This window comes from Melanerpes formicivorus, unplaced genomic scaffold (assembly GCF_026170545.1).
Source record: "Melanerpes formicivorus ecotype bairdi unplaced genomic scaffold, bMelFor1.0.p_v2 SCAF_26, whole genome shotgun sequence".
In the NCBI taxonomy this organism is placed as follows: domain Eukaryota; kingdom Metazoa; phylum Chordata; class Aves; order Piciformes; family Picidae; genus Melanerpes; species Melanerpes formicivorus.
In genome coordinates, this window is record NW_027142378.1 from 6,252,139 (window position 1) to 6,277,065 (window position 24,927).

Consider the following 24,927-nt stretch of genomic DNA (forward strand, 5'->3'; position numbering starts at 1 on the left):
TGAACAGGACTCCTTACAATTTAAAAGCATTCAAGGAAATATTTCTCCTGGGTTTATCTTACTATCAATGTAAATATTTGTTTGCTATTTTGTTTTGCATCTCACCAGGACTGGATATGGAAGAATCATGAGAAAGCTTACAGATGTTGTAGGCATATGTTTAGAAAGAAGAGATGCTGGATGTATCCTGGGAACAAGAAGCAAAACTCCATTTCCATTTTCCTGGAAGTAAACAATGCCTGCAGCACAATGTGGTTTTGCCCTTGTCTAAAGCCAGTTGACAATAACATGGGACTTTCTGCACTTCTGTGTCAGCTCTGAGGCCAATTCTACAATCATACATAAAGGCTAAATGGTGTAACGGGTCATGCAATATCTAATTAGGAGGCCAACTCCCAATCCAAAGTGATTACACACTTAAGCATAGGAATGATGTCTCTTTCTTTCCTATCACAATTAGTACAGCTACTAAAACAAATGAATAGAATAGAATAGAATAGAATAGAATAGAATAGAATAGAATAGAATAGAATAGAATAGAATAGAATAGAATAGAATAGAATAGAGACCAGGTTGGAAGAGACCTGAGTAAAAGGTGCATCTTGTTATTATGGATCAAAGAAAGGGAGTTAGGAAGGCAATGACTTTGTGTGTGGATACACAACACTGCAAAGCTTGGTCTTACAAGTATCTCACATTGTTAATTTTACTCACACGAGCAGCCTGCGTGCATGAATAAAGTTATTCACGTGCAGAAGTGTTTGCAAGACTGAGCCCTGAATCCACTAAATTAATGGTGGAAATATATAAAAATATATAATTGATGAACAAGTGATTTAGGATTCTGTAGAACAGGCCTCTCACCCAGGCAAGCTCTCTTTCTGTTCCCAGTTGATAGATTTGTATAAGGCCGGGCTTCTGATTAGTTCTGAGATATGAACGCTTCAAAACGTTGGAATAATAAAAAAAATTAAAAATTGACTTTCTGAAAATGAAATGCAATACCCAATTCAATTAAAAGAAAATGCTATGATCTGGAATTGAACCAAGACTTTGGGATAATGTTATTTATTCTGTGCCAAGTTTAGTAGATGTTTTCCAAAACGCCAGTTTACTTGGGTTTTATGGAAAAATTGACCTTTTCACCCAGAACAGAGGCTGCTAATTTCATTAAAGTTGTTAGATATTTTCTCAGCGTGCATCCATGCCAATTCTAGTATTTCATTCCCCTATTTTCATCTATATTCTGCTTGCATGGTAGTGACCTGACAGAACTATAACAGTGGCATTATGTTTCCTGCTCCTGCTGTACCCGCTGCCAATGTATTTCATTATTCGGACTCTGAGAACATTGTGCAGACTTGGAAAAGTAAGTGCTGCCCATCCAAAGCTGCCCTCTCCCTGACAGCCAGCAGCCATAAGCCCCTGGGTCAGGCAATCTGCACCACAAGCATCCCAGAAGAGCCTGAATCAACTCGACTGACAGGAGATGAGCCAAGCCTGTCAATTCATACGGCGGCTTGAGCTCATCATCTGTATTTACATAGTTCCTCAATCAAACTCCTGTGCTCTGTAAACTATGTTTATTACCCTTCGTATGGGCCGATATGGCCTTAGTTTGCTCTCCTTACAGTAAAAGCAGTCAGAGATCTACACTTGATAGCTATTTTCTCCCTTAATTCTCTCTTTTAAAGAGGAGGGAGCAGTTATTACTTGCCAAACCAGCACATGTTCACAGAGAGAGAGTGCGGTCAAGTGGTCAGGAGCAGAGCTGATGTTAATTAGCAATGAAATGAGGAATGAACCAGCATTAGCCCTGAGACTAATCAATGGGAAAATCACTCCAAGCAGGCAGCTTAATGAAGTACTATACAGCTGTTTATTTTTAGTCTGTGGTAGCCTGACAACAAAATCCCAATTAAAAAAAAAAAATTAAATGTATTTCCTTGTAGAGCTTTGCTATAGCTCTGATTTGTTTGAGGGGTTTGTTTGGGGTTTCTTTTTATTGCATTCGTCTATACCTCTCCCTGGCAATTAAAGGCCTGGCTAGAAAAATTAAGGTAGGTCAAAGAACCATGTCCCCATCAGTAGCACATGTTTGTCATCAGCCTTAACCTGCCACCTTGCAGCAGCCCATTCAGAAGCTCTTCACAGCACTTAACTTCCTGCCCCTTCACAGTCTGAAGGGGAGAGCATCTTAGTCACCAACCTGCTCCTACCACCCCTGCGCTGGGGATGGGCTAATAGAGGGAAGGACAGGCTTTGTGATATTATTTGGGTGAGGTAGCTTTTGTCTCCTCATTGTCACAGAGTTCCTCTGGAACCCTGAACAAGGACAGACTAACATGAGTACTCAAGCATGTTTGAAATCCTGGGCTTTGCTCTCTGTATGTCACAATTCCTCACATGCAAAACAGAGGCAATAACACTTCCCAAACATTTGCATTGGATGACTGTGAGTAAATCTGATACTACTTGCCAAATAAGTCCTTAACCAGAACATCCAAAGATGATGAGCAAGCAGCCACCCCACTGGCTTCTCTTTCAGGCATCCCTACACTGCACACAGTGTGGAATGCTCTTGAGGCTCCCACCAGCCTTCTTCCACCCTCTTACTGCACCTCCCTATTCTTGACCTGCAGACCACTGTCAGTACCACAAGCAATGTCATTTTGCCATCACACAAAGCCCTGCTTGGCACTCTCAGGTGAAGGTTGGGAGGATGCTAAGAATCCTGTTGTGGACAGTCTCCCTGTCTGAGATCACAGGACAGGGCACCTCCCTGTGTCCTAAGGGGTCCCATCAGCATCTCCCTTTTATATCGGCTCTGCACCAGGACCTTACAAATACTGCAATCTCCAACATTTTCTAACAAAAGTCTGAGGTGACACAGTATGAATACAGTCATGGTAAAATCTGTTGGTTGAAGAGGCCGTGGAACAACCTCGGGTGCTAAAACCCTTTACCCCATAATAACTGCACGAGCAGAAAGCACCGTAATATAATCCTGGTTTAACTAACCAGAAAAAAAAAAAAATCAGTTCAGAATGCTGCAACACTGAAAAGCAAAAGTTTTTGAGACTTTACTTAAGTTTCTTTCTCCTGAAGACTTCAAATTAGCTTTATGGTATTTTCTTGCACAACAACAGGATGTCAAATAGTATTTACATGACAGTAAAATTAGGGACTGTTTTGACTTAACAATAAAAGCAGGAGTTTTAACACCAACAGCAACAGGAGGTGGGGATACAGGAGGACAGCAGCCCTCCTAGTACATAATCCCCACCCACTGGAATATAAGAAGGCTCAGGTAAAAGGTCAGTTGAAACCTGCTTTTATAGGTTTTGGTGATTTGGTTTTGGCTTGATGGTTGGGGTGGGTTTTTTTTTTATGTGTGTATTATACAACTCATTGTTTGTTTGAACAAAGTCCTCTTGTATGCTAACAGCAGTGTGATTTGAGGAAAGGAGTTTCTTAATCTTTCCAACTATAATCAATAAACCACCTCTGAAACTGTGTCAAAGAAAATAAAAAAAGGAAGCAAAAAAAAAGAGTCTTATGCAGGTACATTCTTCCAAGCTAAATGTACCTGCATGTCTTCAGGGATTTTTCTTGTCTGTCTGTGTGTTGCAATAAGCATCTTTATGCGATCCTTTAGGCAAGCACTGCTACTCAGTACCCAGCAAGAGCAGCACAAACCATGTGAATTGCTCTTCCCAAGGAAAAAAAAGAAATCTTTAAACTGATATTATCAGCCCCTCTGTGACAGAGACAATTTCTAAGTCAAATTCACCTCCTGAAGATGGAGACATTACAGTAAATGTATTCATTAGATCTCGAGTGACAAGCCTTAATTAAAATGTACTGTGTTTGCAAAATGAGAACCAAAATTGAAGACACTCAAGTACAGTAAATATATCTTTCGCACTGAGCAGAGCAAGACAGACACTAGCTTCCATTTAACACAAGAAAATGCAAAAAAAAAAAGCTAATATGAGATATTTCAGTATTTGAAAATTTTAAATGCAGCATGATAGAGGGAGCATACATACTGTAATATAAATTCAGACACATCTGCATTCTTAAACATGAAGTAGCTCAAAGACTCTATTGTACAGATAAAAGCAAGTTTTACCAGTTTTTCTTCTTTAGTCATTAATTCCTCAACCTAATGAAATAAATACTACCAATGCTCTTCATTTCAATAACTCCATTCATACAGAGATCAGAACATTTCACAAGCTTCAGTTAACCTGATTTGTGGGAGAGGCAATGGGTATAAAAAGAACTGACTGACTACTAGGAGGCAGAGGTGGAAGATTATACCTGCTTCATAATACACAGCTGTATTATAAATTTCCACTACTTGTAGTTGATTTCAGCACGTCTATGATCACTTGCAAAGAAAGTGAAGGGCATTATCAATGCTGACCAAAGGTATGACTTGTATGACTTGATTCTATCCAACAGTAAAGTTTGACTTTGAGGAAGATTTTTTCATTTGTTTTGTTTGGGGTTTCATTGATTTGGGGTTTTTGTTCTCATTGTGTTCTTGTTAGTTTGTTTGGGGGTGTTTTGTTGGGGGGGGGGGGACACACACAATGGCAAGAGTCACTTTGAAACAATTATTTGTTACAAAGTGCAGACCTGAAAAACAACATCACCAGCCAGGTAATCCCCTTTATAGGCCGATTTGATAGCTCAGGGAAAGCTAAACAAAGGCACAATGCTCTGCAACCACAACAGCTGGGTTGGAAATTGCTGCAGATTGTTAGGAGGAGCTGCAAAGTAGAGATAGGCAATGAAAAGGTTAGAAATGATAGTTTCCTTAAAAAAGAAAAAAAAAAGAAAAAGAAGGAAAAAAAAAAAAGACAAATTACTCCAAAGACCATATTCTTTAACTCGTTGAAGCAAAACATGTTTATTTGATTTGTTTGTATGCCTATTACAAAAATGCTACTTTGGGATTCTAGGAACCCAGTCTGTCAATTTTTCAGCTTCTGCACTTTCATGGTTGCTTAGAGCTGTTTAATGCAAATACACTTCCAATAAGAGATTTCATGCCCCTAAATTACACCCAGTTAAGGGCGAATGAAAATGTAAGGTAAATAACTATAATCAGCCATATTATCTTTCTCTTGGCACCTCTCACTTTACAGGCATATTTAAAGGCATCTCTGGGGTCCTATCCTTTTTAACAAGCGGCAGCGTATTTCCTGGAATATTACTTACGATGCTGTGCTGTGAACATTACACAGGTTAAAATGTTACCTAGAGACCTAGAAAGAATTGCATCTGTTGCAGAGCCACGCTTGTTGCCATGTTTAGGAACGTCTGAAAAGATGAAAGAAAATTTTCAAGTATGGGATGAAAAAGAGCCAAAGACCACTGAAGTCAAGCTTTCGCATCCAGCGCTGTTGATCAGTGCTGCTGAGGTGCGGCAAAATTCCAGGCCAGAGAAGTAAGAACACACACTTCTGATACTCACTGAGGATGTTCAGGGAAACACTCAAGATTCCAGTTTAAAAAAAAAAAAAGTAGTACAAGAACTTTTATATGTTTCACTCCTACTGGTATTTTTAAGCTAATAAAACCATGTATGAGAAAGAAAGGTGATCTGAGCATAGCTATTAACAGCCTCACAGTCCCTTGCTGTCTCCATGAAAAAAAGTAGAAAAGGATAAGCAATAATCAAGGAATAACTAATTACTCACTTGGCAAAGAAAATATAGAAGAATGAGAATCTTCAGAAGGAAATGTATCCCCAACGTCCTTCAAAATGAATTTATATTATTCTGAGCAAACCTGAGCTTGCAGTTGGGTAGATTTTTTTTATAACTCCTCCTCCCCCTCCTCCCCCTTTTTTTTTTTTTTTTAAATAGGAACTTTAGGCTTTCACAAGTGAATATTCTTCTGCTTCAACTAGAAGTGACCTAGCACAGAGTTAAACCAGACAAACTCCATGAGAGAATAAATACCACCAAAGTAAGATCAATTTAGCTTGTCTCTCCCATACATCCAAACAGCTACCCTACCTCTGTTTACCAACTTTTTATTATCCAAGCTATTTTTATGTCATTGGTTTTTAGATCTACTTATGCTGAGGTTCTGTTTTCTCGTAGGAAGCAGTTACTCCACAAATCAAATTTTGTGCGGTCGTTTGTCTTTTGTAAAGCAGCCTGCAAAGTTCTCAACCAATATATCCCTCTGTACAGCACCAGGTCTCACTTGACGACTTAAGTGATCCTTGCTTACCTAAGTTGTGTCAGACCCCGTGTAAGGATGAATTTCTTCCCACGTGATTAAAGAAAGCATGGAAAAAGCAGCAGTCCAGGAAACAGGGCACAGACACTTGTTTGTGCTACTGGCATGTGAAGTAACCTTTGGAAAGTCACAATTTATCTGAGCCTCAGTTCTCCATCCATAAACTGTTATGGTAACAGCTTCACAGGGTGAAGTCCACTTTTCGTAATCTCCAGATGAAAACTGCTGAAGAAGAACAAACTAGGGTAAATAAAGGACTGCTCCACTTAGGGGACAGGCCTTTCAATATTAGCATGGTGTTTTTACTATCATAGTAAAGTAATGAGATAGCCTCCTGATCTTCCATCAGCTCTGGAGTATCATAAATGCCTGTTGAGTTCCTTGTGAAACACAAAGAGGTGCTTCAAGCTGGACTGAAAAAGACAGAAACATTCGATTTCTGTGTTCAGTTACAGGTTTAGGATAAAAGCCATTCACTTGTTTATTATAAATAATAGCTGCATTTTCACTCAAGTAAGATTTTAAAACAAAACAGATCTTCAGAGAAGTATGTTTTTTGGGGGCAGACACACACAGACCTGGTTTTTGTACTCTCTTCCAATATGTGCTAGCTGCCAAGCACATTCTCTCATCTGTGCGATGCCACTGATGCCAGTGCCCAAGAACCATCTCTCCCCAATGCCAGGGAGGAACATACAGTGGGCTTGACACAACATGTTTCACAAAAACAGCACATCATGATGCAAGTTCATGTCAAAGAAAATACAGGTGATCGCTCTCCCAAGAGTGACACTGAGAGTAGAATGCCTTAAACTTCATTAAGTACACTAAGCAAATGCAGAAACACCCCAAACAACCCCTTTCTCTTCAGTGTGTTTTATCTACAATCCTATCAAATGAAACTGGAAATGTGACTTTCAAATACCCAGGTTTCTCTTATGCTCTCACCTAACCCTCATCTCCACACCTGACAGAAGGAAGCTGTACACAACACTTTGATTTTTCTTTTTTGAAGACATTAAGCACCCAAACTCTCTCATAAAAGATCTGAGGCATAAGCTACGTAACATCTGTGCAAGTAATGTTTTTTCCCACTTAATCCAGACCTTAATGATCAAGAGATATCAGAAAAGTGTCAAAAGAGATAAACCGAGTTATCCCTAATAATGCATCTACATCTCCTTGCCAGCAGCAGCTGATCTGGGAGCTTCGCTCTCACGCCAGGGATATACAAAGACCTCAAAACTTAAATGTCAATACAATATGTTGATTGACTGGGAAAAGTAAGTCATTGTGTACTGAGTTTCTGTTACAGTCAGTGATGCTTTGAGGCTCCCAGGATAATCTTGGTAAATAAAGGCACTGTGGGACAAAATACAGTTCTTTTTTCTGTGTCCGTTCCAAAGAACGATTTCTTTGATTTCTGAAGAGCATAAGGGCCTATATTTCATTTAAATAGGGATAAAGTGCTTGGAGGTATCACCACATTGTCCTGAGTACTACCACAACAAAGAGCCATTGCCATTTCTCATACACTGTTTCTATCATTGCCTCAAGTAGCATTTTGTTTGCGTTGTAAACAGAGACCCTGTGGTTGTGATAGGGAAGACAAGAATGAAGTGAAATCTGCACTCAGGGCATGAGACCAGACACAACTGGAAAGTTGTGGGACAGTGCATGTAAACACTTCAGACTATCCCACAAGAAAATCCTGCATGGAAGCACAGACTAATGCAGCACTGGCTGTAGCACACTGGTGCTCGACAGGTTTCAGGTAATAGAACCCAAGTTAATCTGAAACGACTGAGATCACTTGTACTCACTGCATAGCTGTCTAGTACTCCACTAGATGTTTGGGGATTTTTTTTGGGGGGGAGTGGCAGAAACACTGATATTGCAGGGCACTCTATTTTGCTATGCTAAAGGCACAAAGCCACTCATCACAATTTTGCTCCCAGGACTTCCATAAAAACACCCAAGCATGGCCCAGTCACAAACAAACTGAAACATAACAAGCCAGGATTTCAAATGGGATTTAAAACTGCCTGGAAGTCAGTGCTGGAATGTTCACAGAGACTTGTAGTGATGAGACCACATACTCCTGCATGCTGTACAACACAGACTAGTCCAAGTGCTACTGCCTTCAGATCCAGGGACACCAAATGTCCATGGGCTGCAAGACAAAGGTGCCATATATCTAGGAAGAGGCCATTTTTTGCCAGAAGGGAATATTGTCTTCCAATCACCTAGAGATAGTGGTGATTGTGCTGTGTGGACATCACATGAGATTTCAAGGAGGCTCCTGAACTGCAGGCTAGAGAGAGTAACTGTAGGCACAGATTTTTAGATAAACTTTGGTCACCACTTCTTAGCTCAGGTTCCTCCTCTTCACAATCACTCACTTCACTTCAGAGCATTTCAGCTATCAGCCGTTCCTCAAACATCTCTTGATCAGGCAAAGGCAATCAGCCATCTCCCTGGCTGGCACTTACAGTCCTCAACAGGAAAAGGCAAGGAGAGAAATCATCTGCATATTGCAGCAATTTGGCACTTGCATCAACCCTGCATTTTCAGTCTATTTAATGTCCATGAGTAAGTGAAGAAAATGTCAACTTTTAGGACTTTCCAAGTGAGATGCCAAAGAATGGAATTGCTGCTTCTCTGCTTTGCAGGTGAATCCTTTCTTTAACAAGCAAGCAAACAAACAAACAAACAAAAACAGGAGAGAAAAAAAAAGAAGAAGCCTACAAGCCATGCTGGAGCACATAAACCCTATCTTTTCCTTTAGTCCTTAATGAAAAATAGTAGAAGGTGGCAACTTCATCCCAACACAGCTAGATGATTTCCTGATGAATTCAACAGGGCATAGATCTCTCTTAAAATGACGGGTAATTCCTAAGATTTTGGAGAAGGCTTTAAGCCTTTATTCATGGATATTAGCAGTAGTTCAACTAAAGAATGTTAGAGGTTGGAAGGGACCTCTGGAGATCATCTAGCCCAACTCCCCTGCCAGAGCAGAACCATAGAATCTAGCACAGTTTGCACAGGAATACATCCAGATGGGTCTTGAAAGTCTCCAGAGAAGGAGACTCCACAACCCCTCTAGGCAGTCTGTTCCAGTGCTCTGTGACACAGTGAAGAAGTTCCTCCTCATGTTGAGGTGGAACATTTTGTGCTGTAGTTTATATCCACTGCCCCTTGTCCTATCACAGGGTACAACTGAGAAGAGCCTGTCCCTTCCCTCCTGACACCCAGCCCTCAGATATATATAAACATTTGTTAGATCCCCTCTTGGTCTTCTCCAGAGTAAAAAGCCCCAGGTCTCTCAGCCTCTCTTCATAGGGCACATGCTCCAGTCCCTAAAATCATCCTTGTTGGACTCTCTCAAGTAGATCCCTGTCCCTCTTGAACTGGGGAGCCCAAAACAGATGGAATATTTCATGTGAGGTCTCACCAAGGTGGAGTAGAGGGGGAGGAGAATCTCCCTCGATCTGCTGGACACGCTCTTATTAATGCACCCCAGGATCCCATTGGCCTTCTTGTCCACAAGGGCACATTGCTAACCCATGGACAACTTATCTGCCAGGACTCCCAGGTCCCTCTCCACAGGGCTGCTCTCCAGCAGATCACCTCCTAACCTGCACTGGTGCAGTTTATTATTCCTTCCCAGATTCAGGACTCTGCACTTATCCTGGTTGAACCTCATTAGGTTCCTCTCCGTGCAGCTCTTCAGTCTGTCCAGGTCTCGCTGAATGGCTGCACAGACTTCAGGTGTATCAGCCAAGCCTCCCAGTTTGGTACCTTTCTGACTGGCATTGTATAGCCCACAGCTAGTGTCAGGTCAGAAGGAAAAACACCGCATACCTCTAAGACACTTAAACATATTAAAGGCCTTTAGCCCAAATTCTGCAAGCAGTTCTGTGATGTGGCAAAACCAGCATTTAAACTGTCCCAATGGAAAGCGCTACAGAAGCTTTGTTTGTCATATTCAGTTTATTTCAGTTTTGTTTCTACCCCGTCTCACTCATTTCATAGTTTCATAGTTTCATAGTTTCATTCAGGGTTGGAAGGGACCACAAGGATCATCTAGTTCCAACCCCCCTGCCATGGGCAGGGACACCCCACACTAGATCAGGCTGGACAGAGCCTCATCCAGCCTGCTCTTAAACACCCCCAGGGACAGGGCCTCGACCACCTCCCTGGACAACCCATTCCAGGGTTTCACCACTCTCATGGTGAAGAACCTCCTCCTCACATCCAGCCTGAATCTCCCCACCTCCAGCTTCATTCCATTAAAGTCAACAGTGAAAGCTGGCTGGTCAGTGGTGGAAAAGATTTTTACAACCACTTGTTTTTTAAAATGTTAAGACTTGAGAAATTAGTTATAAAATCGTAAAAGTTGTCACTTTTGTCAAAACAGAGTTCTAAATCAAATGTTTGACAGCTGCCACTGTTCCTTGAAAGACTAAGGCAAAGGTGAAGGACTGTTATGGCCAGGAATAAAGTACCTGTCCTCAGGTCCCCTTTGCAGCAGACAGACATCAGCTCCTCACTAATCATCATTTGCCTTTCGGTGAATTTTGAATCTTTAAATTGCAAAGCATCCACTAGAGGGGGAGGGGTAAAGAGCTTGTGTACACATTCAGCTCTTCCCATCTGTTTCCAGGACTGGACACCGAAGCTGGATGTGCTCTCAGGTATCAGCATGCAAGTCCAAGCCTTGACTTTTTTTTTTTGGTTGGTTGGTTCAATTTTTGTTTTGCTTTGGGGTTTTGAGTTTTGGAAGTGGTGGGTTTTGGTGGTTTGTTGGTGGGTTGCTTCTTGTTGGTTTTGCTTGGGGTTTTTTGGTTGGTTGGTTGGTTTTGTTGTTTGTTTAGGGCTTTGAATTTTTTGCTTATTTGTTGCTTTTCTTTATTTGGGGTGTTTTTTTATTGGGGATTTTCTGGTGAGTGTCAAGGTGTTAATTCTCACCTCGCATAGTGCCTCTACACAGCTTGATAAAGAAAGGAGGCTCTCTGTGGGTTTTATGTTTCTTCACTTCACTCACCCTAGAAAGTATCCTTTGCAGGCAAGAAGCGTGGAACTTCTCCACTACTTCACTTTTCATACTGCTTTCTTAGAAATGTACCTTTAAGCAGATTTTTTTCTGTCTGTGTTTCAGGGATTTCCTCTGTACTTATTTAGAAATACTCTGACCCTCAGAGGAGAGACTTCACGACCACATTAAGGCTGGCACTTTTCTCTCTCCTGACTCTGCTCCCAGCTACCACTAGATGGATACAGCTCTACCAGAAATAGGATTTTTTCACAGGAGGTCTTACACTGTGTCCCTTGGGTCTTCAGCTGGTGGCCTTCTAGAGAATAGTAAACCATTTCACAGCAGTATTTTAAAGAGATACCCCAGCTTTTCTGGCTACACTCAAATCCCTTCACAGAGCAGATTCTAAGGACATGAGAGTGCTAACGTCGAGCAAGTAACAAGGTGCTCCTTTTGCCAACACAGTACCTCCACAATCAACATCTAATTAATTGCTTTTCAATGTTTTGAAGTCCCCTGAGTACAGAAAATGCTACATACCACAAACATCTATGTGAGAAATATGAAAGGGAATACAGTGGTGTGGCACAGGACACAAACCTTTGGGCAGGATTTGATTCATGGCCAGTTAAACAATATTGGTATATTTCGTCTTTGCTTTAAAATAAAACCACACTTGTAAGAAAGGAAATTTGAAGAGCAATTGGGATATTAGGTAGGTCATGAATCTAATACACAGATTTAAGTTTTCTATTGTATATGTATTTTTTAAAAAGCAGTTCAAGATATGCCTGCCTTCAGAAGTGCAGGCTATTACTTACTCTTGTGCAGACTCAACTTCAAGCCACAAATGCTGATGTTAAACTATTTGTAGGAACTGACTGCAGCTTCACATCATGTTTACCCTGAAAGTGTAAATAATTACTGTGATGAAGGGAGTCTGGCCACTTCACAACAGCTAGGAAAAAAAAAATAGAAATAAAGATAGGAGAAATGCATTTCCCTGGATTCTTAGGGTCAACAGTTGCAAAACTTAAACCATCTGCACATTTAAACTTGCCTGGATATTCTTGGTTCACCGTCAAATGCTAAGGAAAAGATCTTGAAGTTGGACAAACAGATAAAACTAGGAGACTGGCCCTCTGAATCTTTTCTGAGTAAATTCTTCTCTACCAAGGTGGAAGGAGGCAGGCAGGTTTAAAATCTGAAATATTTTGCTTAGCTAAAAATAGTAATAAGTAGGTACCCACAGGTACTTTTATGAAGCCATAGGGCAAAACTAGTACAGCCCTGTGCTCATGCGGAACAATTTATACATGATGAGTACGACTGCAGCTTTTGTGCCACCACTCCTAGGATCATGCTTCGGCAGCAGTGCAACCTTGCGACTTTGAAATATTTCTAATAAACCTAAGTGATTTAAGATCCCAGCTGCACTAACAGTTGTGATCCTCATCAGACACCTCTCCATCCCAAAGCCAAAAACCTGTGACCTTAAAAAATAAGCAACTACCTATACCTGCTAACAGTTAAGAGGGTTTAGATTTTTTTTTCCATACAGTTGGTTTGCAGATACATAACTACATGGGTAGTGTACACATACAGATCCTAAGTCTGCATCAATAGATCAGCTAATTGTGTTAATTAGCTATTTCCATGCACAATTACCTGATTTGTACAAGCAGTCAAAGTGATCGTACATGTAAATTAGGCATGGATTTGCACAATTTACTCATCTGAAACTCTGCTATTCTACTTACTTTTAAGCACCAGAGATCAACTGCTACAGAAGAGTCTAGTGAGTTACTGTCTTTATGGTTCACACATTTGCCAGGTTTTATACTCCTGTTGTGTCACTGTTGTACACCACCGTGGGCAAGCACACCCACCCGCATGGTCACACGACCTTGCATAAAGAAATGGCCACATCACCATCAAATAAAACCACGGTACAAAAAGAGCAGCCTGCAACCCCACACAGACAGAAATTTACTTCTTGTCTCCTAAAGATCTTATTTCCCTCCTGTTATCTATTCAGTGCCGGGAACTGCTGAGCTTAACAAAGTAAACTTGATTTTACTTATCACAACAAGCTCAGGAAGCTCTACAAGGAGCAGAAACTAAACAACTCTGATGCAAATACTCAGCCTGAAGCCCTGAAGACTGCTTAATGTTTAAAAGCCCACTGCTGCCATGCTGACTTGCTGGTTAGGGGCTTTCAAACACAAATGGGTCATCTACATTTAATGTGAAGTTATACCATAGCCTTCCAAACAAATAGATGTTTATGCCATCACAGGGCTGTTCAGGGACTCCAGACTGAAGCACATAGCTATTATAAAAAGCAAATTCTCCAAAAACTGCACAACTCTCTCCTTCCCTCCCCAGGTAACATCTTTAGCTGAAGAGGGATTCAGGATAGTACAATAATGACAACAAAAGCTCAAAGATGGAGTAGTGTAATGCAATCTCAAATATGAGTACATCTCTGCCTGTTTGAAGAGGCAAGGTAATCAACAATTTTCTGTTCACTAGGGACAAAAAAAAACCACACTAGTTCAGCCAAGAAGAAACAAAACCCATAAGCTCATGAAGGCCAATACCTGCATGTTCACATCAGAAAAAAAACCCAGCATTTGATACAACATAGTCAAGCAGAAGGTTAAAAACAAGTCTCTAGTCTCAAGTGCCATGCATCTCAAAGTCCTGATAGCTGTGGTCATTTACAGAACTTCCTGAGGGAGAAACATCATTCATGTTAGAGATGATAAAGTAATTCGAATGAGTAGACTTTATAAAGAGAGGTTTAAACTCTACTTCTGTCCCTCAGCACATATTAATAGAACAATTGTGCTGCTGTCTACAGCTTCTTCTCTTCTTAACTAGAAGATGCTCTCCTGGCCTCAGGCAAACTCTCTGCTTTAGATGCTACAACGTAGCTCTCTCCATCTCATCCTCTTTCCCCTCCTCAATAGCAGTCACTAAAGCAAAATACTCTTCAGCCAATGGTCCTGACCCTGGGGCAGAGCTGTTATGGTATCATGTACAAGATTCATGTGGCAACACAACCGTAACATTTTGAAGACAAATTACTCCTCACGTTTTTTCATCTGTGCACAATCTGGTAGAAGTGTATGTAATCCAGTAGAGACCTTTGGAAGAGCATCAGGGCTTCACTGAACAATGTCTGATGCAGCTGCTGATGGTTAACAGCAGTTAATGGGACAGGGCAAGTGCTGCAGTGTTGCACATGAATGCTCTGACCGATCCACCACCACCAGAGTTTCTCCCATGGCTGCATATTTATGCAGTCTGTTGGCTTTAAGGATGGTACCACTAAGGACTGAGTGAGAAGAACCTTCTTCTCTATCTTTCAATAAAAGAGCACATTTTTCTTTGTTACATTAAACAAAGGAGGCATGCTGAGTGTTCACTTATGGAAGAATTCTGAATACTATAAATATGTTCAAAATAGGAGTCAAGTTGCAATTCCACATCCAAATACAAGTCAACTCCTTTGAGAGTTGGGGAATAGAGAAAAGCCAACCCACAGCTCGGCCCAACATTCCTCCCTGGCACCCCTCCCAGAGCGCATGTGTTCAAATGTGTTTATCTGGGAAGGTTCAGGTCAGTCCTGTGCTGTAGGAGCATCTCCCGCAGCTGGAACATCCAAAAGAGGGAGTGCTCCATGTTGTAAACTGCTCATGCAGCAGGATTGAGAAAAAGGCATCTCCTGGTCACCGGCTGTTACCAGCTATAGGAAAATGAAAATACAGCATCTCCGCACCTGTTCACCTGATGGTGAAGGAAGGAAAAGCCATTACCGAGTGACAGGAGACGAAAAACCAAAATCCACTTCAGCAACTCATCCCAGCACTGGTGATTAATCTCACACTCCCACAGCCTTATGCACATTAACCAGATAATTAATAATTTCTTTAGGGACTCCAGCTCGGCAACTGTTTTATCAACCTGCACAGCATTAGGAGAGAAATGCTGCATTTGTGATCAAACTGCTGGAACTATGGAAATGTTCAGCAGGAAGAGTAAAGCTTCAGAGCAAGCTGTGAGCCCCAGTTTTACACGTAATTGTAACATATCTGCAGAAACAAAAGCTTCTTCTTTGTCAGTGCAGTCACCAGACTTAAAATCTGGGCAAGCTCATCATCATCATCATCATCATAAATAAATAACAAACAGCAATGCCCAGCTCCCATCCAGGCCCTGTCTTGCCCCAATAAAAGTGCTATTTAGTTGTTTGTTTGTTTTTTAACATGATTTTTTCCTGATGCAGTAAAATTATATGTCCAACCATGCACTTTCACTATCCTTGGTATGGATAACAGAACAGATTCATTTACCTTAACACCAAAAAGGTTAAATGTTAAAGAAACAAACAAGCAAACAAACACCACTCCACTGCCCCTACCCCCCTCCAACCATGTGTCATGAATGTTCAAATTTTGTAAGCCAAAAGCTTTCAAACAATTCAGTGAGGAGCATAGAAATACTCAGCATAGCTCTTGCTAGAAACTTTTTGCCACCCTCTGTGCCCTCACACTCCACATTTAAGGAGTCATACAGGATCAGAAAGACAATACCAAAGTGCTGGCACCACATTATTTCTCCTAGCACTTAGAAAATGGGCTGCTGAGAAAAATCATCCTAAGTATTCTTTCAGATATTAAACTCTCCAGTGTGTTAGATATATGTCAGTATCAGGTGATTAAGAACGACTGATAATTAATAAATCACATCCATGGAGAGTGACTGGGTATTATGTCTTTCAGCTTCTGAGAAGAAGAGATAGATTCACAGTTCTGCCTAAATAATTTCATCTTTCCAAATGAATGCTTGTGTTAGCAAGGCGATGCACCTTTCTTATAATAGGCTTCAAAACAGGATGTCATTTGGGATGGTTTTTTTACTAATAGTTTAGTGTTATTATTACTGTGAAGGTAAGGAAACAGGCACATCATTTTTGAGTGTCTTGAAGCCTCCCCACTGCAGATAGAATGGGTTCCCAAGCAAAATCTCAACTGGTCTTTTCATCGCAAAACTGCTCTTCCACTTGAAAGAAGCTGCAGGTTTTGGCTACAGCCCAGCTAAGTATCTGCCTCCTAAAAGATATTCTGCTCTTAGGATTCCAGTCTTGGAAATGCACCCATGCAGAACTCCAGGGATAGCCATGCACATCTGCCCATGCAAGTGCAGAACTGGGCGCTGATCCCTAAGTGCAGGCTCCAAAACTGCATGTTCTCCCCAAACTCTGCTCTAAGATTAGGTTAGTAATGAAAGAATGTGTTTTCTTCTAGTACATAAAGTGGCTTAATTTATATTTTTCTTTCATATGATGGTAACTGAATGACACAATATAGCAATTTTTTAATCATCTACTTTAGTATTTATATGACTCTGCTCACCATATTATTTGAGCCCCTTCATTTTCATAGTGTCAGTTACCATTATTCCATTAAATTAAATCCTTTTACAAGCATCTCTTTATAAACATGCACTAGAGATAACATAGCCACATGGTGAGGATTCACAGACTACAGTAAGCAGATTACACCTGTCTTCATTTTCGATATAGCTGTCTGCAGAGTATATTCTCCCATCAAACTGCACGCAGATCTCCTCATTAAAGCTACAGGGGAGAATAATTACAGAACGGTACATTGCAGTTTACCAATTGGTCTTGCATACATAATGGCCTATGAAAGAAAAATTGCATCCTCCAACAGCTGGGAAAAATCTTTAAATTGTTATTATTATCATTATTATTATTATAAAATAGGCAACATTTTAAACTCTACAATAACTTGCCTCCTGTATGCAAGACAGATAGAGGTGACTGAGTCCAAAAAGGTCTTAGACTCTCAGTCCATATACATAATTATTTCTCCCTTTGCAAACACTCCATTCCTCAACCTTCTGTTCTCCTGTAAAATCTTCTTGTGAGATACTATACTGATTGCAAAGTAAGCCTTGAAAGCAAATGGGTAGTTTTCTGCATCTCCTAAACCCTGCTGTTAAGTGTTAAGCATCCCATTCCCACATATCCTTACTCCTTGGTGGGGGAAATTGTGAGTTTGTGAGGTCTTCATCATCCTTCTCCCACCAGCCAGGGGAGAGGGGGCTGGAATGGAAGCCTCTTATCTCAAGACCGACCTGAGTCTTTTGACCAGCCCTCAGCACAGCCCTCAGCACCACCAGCAAGGCCTCCTTACTTGACAGCTAGCTGCTGAGGTGCTGCACACCCCAGATAAACAGTGCTGGGGAGATGACAAACATCTCCAGATGGTACAGAAGGCAGCAACTCCCCGGTGTCTCTGTCCCTGGCCATTTATACTCCAGTGGTTAAAGCACCCAGCATATCTTGAACTGATAGTCCTGTGGAGCATCAGGAAGTCTGATTTTTCATTTGTGTTTAAGACATCTCACCTGCATTCATGTTAATGGATAAAAGGCAAATCCATATTGATTTGGATGTCATTTGCATTCCAAGATCCCAATAGTTAGGACCCTCAGGTCCACTCAGCAACCAAACCCATCACTTTTCAGGCACCATTATTCAATATTAGCTTACTCCTTAAACAACATATGATATAAGGGGAAAAGTACAAACACAGGAGAAGCCAAATTCTTCAGATAAAACAAAATGAAGTTAGCTTTGCTAATCTTTCTTGCTAGCCAAGAAGCAAAACATCCCAAGCACATATTTGGGCCCCAGCAGGACATCCTGACATGCTCGCCTAAACCAGAAACTAAGAGCTGAGGGACTTCAGCAACAAGAGAACATGCTGCCAGACTGGCCCCACATATTCTGGCTCTCCCAAAAGATTTTCACACAATGACAGAGTCCAAAAGGGATCCTTCTGTACAAGCAGCCCAGCAACTACATTCTTCCAGCTCTGAAGAACAGTACATGCAATCCACCTCAGCAGAGGGACACTTACCATGTAAACGCAGCTAATTGCTAGCGGCATTAAAATCACTGAAGAACAAAATTGCTGTGAAACTGCTTTCAGTAGCAGCACTGTGAACGACTTGCTGCTGCACTTCACCCAGTTGCACCTCCCAGATGAGCTGGCATGCTTCAGGCTTTCTTCCAGCCTCTATCAGCTCGTTAGTTGTAACAAGGACGCACTGGTGACAGAAGCCGAGCAGAAAACCAAACAGAGCAGAGCCTGCTCAGGCAGGCAGCCCATCGCCAGGACGGTCGCTCTTACAGACTGGGAAATCATCGGGTTTCTCTAGATAAGTCCCCATCTGCAAGGCTGCAAGGCAAGGCAGCACCACGGACTCAGGGGTTAATTAGCTGTAGGCTAAAAGAAATCAGCCAGTCTGACCTCGTGTTCAAACACTGGCCATTAACTTTCACCCATTTAAATACTGCTTTGCACTCAGTATCTCCAGCACTTCTAAAAGAACTTGCAGTAGAGAACACCACCTCAATCTGCTTACTTTCCCCTGAAAAAGCAGAAGAGAGAGGGAAAAAAAAAAAAGAAAGAAAGAAAAGCACAGTATAAATGGTCTCTGCTGCAAGCATTACAAATTTTTGCAAACTAGCTCCTTGGCAGGGTCAGAAACCACCCCAGGGTGGCCACCAGCAAAAGTGTCCTCCACTAGGAGCTTAGTGGCAAAGCTCAGTGCCACAACACATGGGACCTAAGGATACTGTGTTCTGGCATTTACTCGGTGAAGAGGAGCCCAGTGAGACTTCTTGGGGCTTAGTTCCTATTTCAATTCTCCCTCACAGCAGAGAAATCAAAGATAGGTTCTGCCATGAATTGCCACAGTAGCAGAATTTAGCCCTTTGGGAACATTTTCCTCAGCTTCACTAGTTTTGGACCAAAATATTAGCCAATTAAAGCATATTAACTAATACAGCTCATATTAAAAATATAAACAACTCACAGAAACTGTGTTTTTTAAAACAAGAATTAGAGCCCTGTAAAAATCTTTCACCCCCACTAGTGTCCCCTGATACTACTGACCATGCATATTCAAATTGTCCATTTAAAGACACCCTGTAACAAAGCAATTCTCAACTATCAGAATATATATAGAATAGAATAGAATAAACCAGATTGGAAGAGACCTTCAAGATCATCACATCCAACCCATCAACCAATCCAACCCACCTAAACAACTAACCCATGGCACCAAGCACCCCATGAAGTCTCCTCCTGAACACCTCCAAAGATGGTGACTCCACCACCTCACCCGGGCAGCCCATTCCAATGGGCAATCACTCTCTCTGTATAGAACTTCTTCCTAACATCCAACCTGAACCTCCCCTGGCACAGCCTGAGACTGTGCCCTCTTGTTCTGGTACTGGCTGCCTGGGAGAAGAGACCAACATCTGCCTGTCTACAACCTCCCTTCAGGTAGTTGTAGAGAGCAATGAGGTCACCCCTGAGTCTCCTCCTCTCCAGGCTAAGCAGCCCCAGCTCCCTCAATCTGAAAAAAAAAAAAGGGGGTGGGAGGGGGGAAGTGTGTCCAATGTGTCTTTGCAAGATCCTGTAATTCCATTTTCCTGTTTTTACTAGACAGAATAATCAGCCTGTCAAATGGAGAGAAAATAGCTATACAACTACTACTCACTAAGCCATAATACATTGGATTAGTCCAAAATTGTCAAAACAGCAATCTAGTTTTCCTGGATGGAGGAGGAAGGGTGTACCATACCTACCACAGACAAAGGCACTGAAGGGAAAGGGAAAAAAAGCCACAACAACAAACAAAACCACAACAATTTTATCAATTGAGTGGAGAAACCTGTCACAGCTATTTCAGTAGATCAGGACTCTGACTATGTATCAGAGAGGAGAAGCCCTGATCAAGTCACATGCCCTTTACTACAGAAGGTAAGATCAAAAGGTTTCAAAGGAAACCGATGGTGACAGTTTCTTCATTTGTATGCAATGTGACATACCAGATCCAAACTATTGGCTACTTTTTGAACTATTTGTCAGGGGAGACAAATGATTATTTTCTTTTATATCTTACTTTTAAGAATTCTTAGTCATTTGGGGGTTCTTCCCCCTTCTCTGTGTTCCACCGCCCTCTTTTTTTGTTATTTTTCAGCCAGGATTCAAACGTTCACCTTTGATGTAATATTTTTCTGCACATCAGAATAACTATGCCGAGCTTCAGAAAGGCAGCTGAATACAGAGAATAAAAAGGATGACATCACTTCAAACATGAACTTTTAATAAAGTTATGCTTAAGAAATGTCCCTGGTGGTGATTCTTTTTTTTCTTTTTGCCCTGCTTCTTTCTTTACTCTTCCCTCATGTTTGCAGTAATTCAAATTATTGCCAAGCTAGTGGCTGTAGTAGACTCTGAGTTATCAGCTACATATGAGCAGAAGTATTTCTCCCTGGTTCTCACTGCTTCTGTCAAGAAAAGTGTTAAATATAATGCCAAAAAAATCCCAACCCCCAAAAAAATCTGCAATATCACAAGTTGCTTTCATAGTCTATAGGCTGTAGATCAGTTGTAGAATAGAATAGAATAGAATAGAATAGAATAGAATAGAATAGAATAGAATAGAATAGAATAGAATAGAATAGAATAGAATAGAATAGAATAGAATAGAATAGAATAGAATAGAATAGAATAGAATAGAATAGAATAGAATAGAATAGACCAGGTTGGAAGAGACCTTCAAGATCATCGTGTCCAACCTATCACCCAACACCACCTAATCAACTAACCCATGTAACCAAGCACCCTGTCAAGTCTCCTCCTGAACACCTCCAGTGACGGCGACTCCACCACCTCCCCGGGCAGTCCATTCCAATGGGCAATCACTCTCTCTGTGTAAAACTTCCTCCTGACCTCCAGCCTGAACTTCCCCTGGCGCAGCCTGAGACTGTGTCCTCTTGTTCTGGTGCATTGTATTCACATGGCAAATGAAGCAGATGGGGAACTTGTGACTAGCTCAGATTCTTCGTGGCCATGACCTGATGAGTTTCAGCCCTGGTGGTGTGCAAAGTCTGAATTGCTTTGTTACGTTTGTTGGTAAAGTTCCTCCAAATCATGCCCTTCTTTCCAAAAAGTATCAAAACCCCTTGTCAAAATCCGTCCAGGTTAAAGAAAGGCACTTTGTATTCTTGAGCCAGTTTACATTTAAGGTAATAATATTCTCCCAGAAGTGGTGTGAAGCATTCAGAGACTGCTATAGTTGCAGCCATGTAGGTATACAAGACAGAGAGCCAGACAAGAAATTTGTTGCAGCCTCCTGGGTGAAGCAGAAGGTGCTCAAACCACAGGAAAGCAATACAAGATCTACTCCTAGCTCTGGTACAACCCAAAAAGACCAAATTCTAAAGCTGTATCATTTATTTTCAAATATGAAAAAATATCTATTTTTAAAATAAATAATTGTAAGTCCTATTCAGCATGATTCTAAATTAAGGGCTCAAGCCTAAGGCCCTTTTCAGCTGGGGGGGGGGAAGCTCTTCCATGAGTATTTTCTCAGTCAGTCCAAATATTTTTCAAGCAAATTTTTTGGAAAAACATCACTGGTGTGCGTGAGTCTATTGAGACAACACTGACATTTACAGAGCAGTTACTGCAGTATACAGGTTCAGAGTCATTTAGAAAGTCTTTAAAAGTGTGAGACAATACCTTTAGTGCATAAAATTGCTGTCAGAAACTCCTACCAGGGCAGATTTTTTGCCTCCCGTGCCATCACCTGCTATCCATAAAGCCCAGACCTTCCTTGGGGTTGTTGTACCTTACGGGGCCTTACAGAAAGGAAGAGAGCTCCACCTTCCACTAGGTTCACTGGCTCTTCAGCCAGCCCTGCAGGGCTCCTGATCCAGCCCTATTTTCTCAGAGATGCATCTGCAGTCCGTCTGCATCTTCTCCTCTGACACAAACCAGAGCATAGAGGAAAATGAAAGTGTTCACAGTTTCTCCTGCTACTGTGCTGAAACCTTGCATTTCATTTTTCTATGTCCTTTAAGCAACTCAAAACCCGCAAGAGGCACAGTAACTCAGGTGTGACTCTGCACGCACTTTTCCCACCTCTGTGGATATGAAGACCACTGCACCAGCTAACATTTTAAGAAGCTATTCCTCCTTTCCATTAAACTCAACCCCCAAAAGGGGACAAATTGCTCTCCTAGACACACAAACACATAGAGTATTACATGACTTGCAAGAGGCCTGAAGAGTTTGTGTGCACCCTGCCTGCATGCCACTATCTGGCTGTACAATGAGACTTGAGTTTGAGAGACAGCCTCAAACAAAGCAAACGTCCATGTTTGCAAAACACCTATATAATTTGTATTCTAATCCATGTTACAATGCATGTCCATGCCAGCACATCAGGTGCCCAATGAGGGTAACCCTGCTAGCCACTAAACCAATAAAAGAGTAAAACTCTAGAAGAAACATAAACTGAAAATGCAAAACCAAACTAGGCATTACAGATTACTATGATCTGAAATTACTGACATGCTCATCGAGTATATGAAACCTAAAGAACACGCTGGGGAGATCCTACATTCATAGTATCATGCAACAGCATTCTCATTGTCCAACTTCTGACTACAAATTCACATAGAAAAGTTACCCTTCCTAGGCTGTCTCAACAGAGGAGAGCAACAAGGCAAGAAATCAGCTTTTCCAGGGATGCTCACGGGTTAAAGACTGGGGAAGGTGGCCCCCTGAAGTGGCTACTGACCCGAATTAGGAGTCTGACAGGAATAGGTACTCTTCTCACATGCTCAGCAGGAAACCTAGGCTTGAGCAGACAGAAGTGGATGCTGTTTCTTGAATGCACAGTGCTGTAAGTAACAAAAATTTAGCTGCTTGCCACTACTGTCCCTGATACAGGGACAACAACTTCCAAAGACAGACAGGCTTTCATGTATCCTTAACTGAGTCAGCCATTCAGGTTCAACTCGCTGCCAGGTATGAATCAGCACCATCAGGCTTTTAAATCAGATATTCAAACTGAGGTGAGACTCGTCCTCACCTTCCCCAGGTGCTAAGCAAATCAAGCGTTTCACTCCTCCCCCGGGGTCCAGACCCTATGGCATTGGATGGGCTTCTGGCTCTAATGAAGAGGAGCTGAGTGGTGAAAGTGAAGACTGAAACTGGGAAGGACTGGATACACATTCCCCCATGGGAACAAGGGGGTGTCAGGGAGTTCATTTTGTACACTTCAGTAGGGCCAGTAGGTTTTGTCCCCTGTGCACTGTGTTGTGTGTTTGTTTAATCACCAGGAGATGGAACAATGAGGAAGTGCTTAATACCCTTCCTCCCCCACCCCCCACCTGATGCAGTGTAACACCTTAGTCATCAAATCACCCTATTGTGCTGCTCAATACCTTCTATAAGAGTAGGAATATGAGAGTATGTCCAAAGATAGCAATGAACACACAAGGTAATTATTTTTAAGCTTGCTAATCACAATCAATAGTTTCTTAGCAAAACTGATGAGCTGGAGCTGGCTCCTATTTTTAACCAATAAGATATGCAGTCAAGACTAAGACTTGAATTACACCATTGGGCAAGTCTCCAAACTCCTAATGATTGCCAGTTGAGAGAAGGATGGGTCCTTGGTGGGTCTTACTCCTTTCCTGAGCACAATATCAAAGGATTTTTCCCACAGCCTGTCAAGACAGATGTGGATTGTAACTGCTGCACAACTTTACCAAACACCAAACAAGAATCTAACTCCATACATCACAAAGGAGTTATACAATTCTAAAACCAGCCTGAGGATGTTTGCTTGGTTAATTTGAAGATTTTTACCTGTAGCAGATAAAAGATATGTAAAAGATAGAATCATTGTAGAACAGTGCTATGTGCCTTCCAGGGGGTCTACAGCTAGGGACAGATGAATATAAGCTGAAGACTTGTTAGAAAGCTCAGCCCTTATCCCCATTTTAGTAGGATTTTCCCTTAAACTTTCTCAAAGTCCTGCTAGGAAGCCTCCTTCATTTCCTGCCATTCTCACAAAGGTGTTTTACCTCCTACAACAGGGCCTAAAATAATTCCCAACATCCAATACTGCAGCTATAACTCCCTCTTGGAAGAAGGAACATGCTTTCATTTGTTTTGTTTCTTCAATCCACTGATTAAAAGCAACAGTGACTGCACAGGAGTAGTACAATACCATCAGCTGTAATTGTTGCCTCTCACAACAAATGTGAAGGGGATCAGGAGACACACCCACCCTTGATAAGTGGGAAAATATTAGTGATAAATTATGTCAGCAGGGTCAAGTAATTTTTTTTATCAGTTTACAAAGACTAAGGTAAGAGACACCAGCACTGTCCTTCCATTCATTAACTGAATGGAATTACAGGGGGTCGGAGGCTGTATAATTACAAAAGCAATTGATGTTCTCTTCATTTTCCTGTTATAATCTCTCAGGTTTGGGGTATTTTACATTTTCTTTCTGATGTCTACTGATGGATGAAAATGGCTGAACAATGAAGGTCTTCATGAAATGTCCAGTTGGGTTGGCCACTCTTGAAGAGGGACTGCAAGTCAGTAACATAAGGAGAGAACACCTTGGCGATGCCATCATTTTCAGATGTCTAACATGAGCAACACTCTCTACACTAGCATGCTGTACATGCTGCAGGTTTTTGA

General features: G+C 41.5%; 1 protein-coding gene across 10 annotated transcripts in view; it reads right to left on the minus strand.

The window, feature by feature from the left end:
* Positions 1-24,927, minus strand: part of ESRRG (estrogen related receptor gamma) — a 412,693-nt gene that overhangs the window by 272,897 nt on the left and 114,869 nt on the right. The window contains exon 1 of one of the 10 annotated variants that reach the window (XM_068153475.1): positions 6,256-6,565. The exons of the other annotated variants lie outside the window; for them this stretch is intronic. The gene's annotated coding sequence lies outside the window, so the exon portion shown is untranslated. Of the gene's footprint in view, positions 1-6,255; positions 6,566-24,927 lie in introns of those variants that run through there. 10 annotated transcript variants of the gene reach the window in all.